This window comes from Oncorhynchus mykiss, chromosome 6 (assembly GCF_057628025.1).
Source record: "Oncorhynchus mykiss isolate SJ-2025 chromosome 6, ASM5762802v1, whole genome shotgun sequence".
Taxonomy (NCBI): Eukaryota; Metazoa; Chordata; class Actinopteri; order Salmoniformes; family Salmonidae; genus Oncorhynchus; species Oncorhynchus mykiss.
This window is the reverse complement of record NC_143027.1, coordinates 20880488-20884274: the sequence shown is the minus strand read 5'-3', so window position 1 is coordinate 20884274 and position 3787 is coordinate 20880488.

Below are 3787 nucleotides of genomic sequence, written 5' to 3'. Positions count from 1 at the left end.
GACAGGCCAGCGCAAGCCTGGCAGCTCAACTCTCTCTCTGCTCTCGCCCTCTACTCCACTTTGCTCCACTCCACTCGCAGGTCAGACAGAGGAGGATGTTGCTGTTTCCAACAGTGGGACACCCCCCCTACCCCCTTCCCTAAACCCCCAACCTCCCCTCCCATCACCCCTTCCCCTCATCTTCTCAGTTCCCTGACCATCCTTTCTCCCATTTCCTCTTCAGGCGCTGATATCTTGCTCTGTGTGCTTGTTTCAATGTCGAGAGAACACACCAGGAAGTAGTTTGTGATGAGTTTCAGAGCAGGACCCTACCTATCACTGAGGTGGATCCAGAATATCTAAGGCCCTATACATAAACAAACATTTCAATTAGAAAGCATTATGCATATCAAAGTTACAGATACGAAGAGAGTGAACGAAAAAGAGAAAGACGATGGAGAAAGTAAGAGAGGTTGAGTCTCTAGAATGTCTTGAGCAGCACAGAGAGAGAGTGAGAGACTGGGACTGGGAGGACCACCATGCCTGCCCACAACGTCTGCACCCAGCAGCCACATGTTCTCTTTGCTACGCTGCCTCTGTGTCTGCTATGTGCATTAGGATTCCTCTACTAAACTACACTGCTAGGCTTCAATCACATGCTCCATACAATCACACAGATAATCTATATATACAAAAGTATGTGGACAACCCTTCATATTAGTGGATTCGGCTATTTCAGCCACACCCGTTGCTGACAGGTGTAAAAAATCGAGCACACAGACATGCAATCTCCATAGACAATCATTGGCAGTAGAATGGCCTTACTAAAGAGCTCTGTGACTTTCAATGTGGCATCATTCCCAACAAGTCAGTTCGTCAAACTTCTGCACTGCTAGAGCTGCCCCGATCAACTGTAAGTGCTGTTATTGTGAAGTGGAAACGTCTAAGAGCAACAACGGCTTAGCCGCAAAGTGGTAGGCCACACAAGCTCACAGAAGGGGACCACCGAGTGCTGAAGCGCGTAGTGTGTAAAAAATTGTCTGTCCTCATTTGCTACACTCACTACCGAGTTTCAAACTGCCTCTGGAAGCAACGTTAGCACAATAACTGTTAGTCGGGGGCTTCATGAAATGGGTTTCCTTGGCCGAGCAGCTGCACACAAGCCTAAGTTCACCATACGCAATGCCAAGCGTCGGCTGGAGTGCTTGCCACCATTGGACTCGAGAGCAGTGGAAACGCGTTCTGTGGAGGGATGAATCACGCATCACCATTTGGCAGCCTGACGGACAAATCTGGGTTTGGCGGATGCCAGGACAACACTACTTACCCCAATGCATAGTGCCAAATGTAAAGTTTGGTGGAGGAGGAATAATGGTCTGGGGCTTTTTTTCATGGTTCGGGCTAGGCCCTTTAGTTCCAGTGAAGGAAAATCTTAATGCTACAGCATGCAATGACATTCTAGATGATTCTGTGCTTCAACTTTGTGGCAACATTTTGGGGAAGGCCTTTTCCTGTTTCAGCATGACAATGCCCCCATGCACAAAGTAACGTCCATACAGAAATGGTTTGTTGAGATCGGTCAGGGCTCTGGCCTGCACAGAGCCCTGACCTCAACCCCATCGAACACCTTTGGGATGAAATGGAAAGTCGACTGCGAGCCAGGCCTAATTACCCAACATCAGTGCCTGACCTCACTAATGCTCTTGTGGCTGAACGGAAGCAAGTCCCTGCAGCAATGGTCGAACATCTAGTGGAAAGTCTTCCCAGAAGAGTGGAGGCTGTTGTGGCAGTGAAGGGAGACCAACTCCATATTAATGTCCATGATTTTGGAATGAGATGTTCAACAAGAAGGTGTCCATTTACTCATGGTCATGTAGTGTATATATGGTGATAGACATAGTTCAGAGAGACAACTGCATATACTGCAAGTTGAGTGATATTCTCTCTCTCTCTCTCTTTCTCTCTCTCTCTCCTTCCTATAAAAGTGTAAAGTACGAGGCGTCAAACAGAGGAAATGTTGTGGAGGGCTAACAATACTCCTGAGGTTTGGTGTTGTGTGGAGAAACGGTCTGGAGACAGTATGGTTAGTACACACAGACAAGAGGAAACATTCGAGTTTTTTTCTCTCCACAGATGTTGGAAAATAAATATATACTGTTTCAGTCAATGACGCTCTTTCAGTGAGAGAGAGATTCTAGAATAAAAAGGTGTATTCCCAAACTGAGATGTTAACAATACTGGCATTTTTTAGGTTTTATTTACATTCATTTTAGTCATAATTTATATGTCTGAAATCAAATCTGAATTATAACACATTTTATCTGAATTGTTAAGCTCTATTTATTTCTGAGGTGTCTTTAACAGTTTATTTTAAACTGCCTCACTTCTCTTAAAATTATGTAAGCTATTGAGGTACCTGATAAATTCATTCCAGTCCATTTCAATGGTTATAGTTTTATCTTTTTAAACTCTCACCTACTTCCTCTGAGCTCAGAAGCACAGTGACTGCTCCTCTTCAACATTCTCTGATGTCCTCTTGGCTCACAGCCCAAGTTTATTCAAGCTGGTACTGCTCTTTAGACAGACACATTCATGCTCACAGACAGATTGGCAGACCTACACATCATCAAGCACATAGACAGACAGGCACACACACACACAATATAACTACATACTTACATACCAATACACACACACAAAGCATGCATGTGCCCTGGATATATTCTCTACATGGGAGTTTAACAGATAACTATTCTATACTCATACAGTATGTACACTGAGTGTACAAAATATTAGGAACACCTGTTCTTTCCATGAGATAGACTGACCAGGTGAATCCAGGTGAAAGCTATGATCCCTTATTGATGTAACCTGTTAAATCCACTTCAATCCGTGGGGAGGAGACAGGTTATAGAAGGATTTTTAAGCTTTGAGACAATTGAGACAGAGGTTGAATGGTCAAGACAAAAGATTTAAGTGCCTTTGAACGGGGTATGGTAGTAGGTGCCAGGTCCACCGGTTTGAGTGTGTCAAGAACTGCAACGCTGCTGGGTTTTTCACACAGCAGTTTCCTGTGTGTATCAAGAATGGTCCACCACCCAAAGGACATCCAGCCAACTTGACAAAACTGTGGAAAGCATTGGAGTCAACAAGGGCCATCATCCCTGTGGAACGCTTTCAACACCTTGTAGAGTCCATGCCCCAACATATTGAGGCTGTTCTGAGGGCAAAAGGGGGTTCAACTCAATGTTTTGTATCTCTCAATGTATCTCCAAGTCACTTTCCAAATATACTTTGGATATATTCCCACAGCTTTAAAACATTTTTTTAGTATTAAGCGTTCACAGAGTTGACCAACTAAAACATCTTCTTTATTATTTGTAAAAGAACTGGAGGGCAGAAGGCAGAACTATTTATGAGCTAATCAAAAGGAAGCCCAGTGTTTTCTCAGATGCTTACAGGAAGTACCTGGCAGCCACATTCCCACACTACTGTCCATGACTATGTTTAGATAGGGACAGAGCAGGGGTATGGGCCTGTTGAGGTGAAAGTAAGCATGATACACTTTCATTTTGTTTGCTTTCCCCCTCCTCTCACATTGCCCTCTCAACAGGCTCAATCCATGACCTTTAACCTCAGAATTCTGGGGTCAGCCCCTTTCCAGGGGCCATTACAAATTCCAAAGGCTGTACAATGGGCTGGTATGGGGAGGCCAGAGACTAGAGACCAGTGGCACTGAACACCCACTGGGGTCCCCAAGCTAAGCCTGAGTGGCGTTCTGGTCGTGTGCCGAGTGCTAATGTTACAT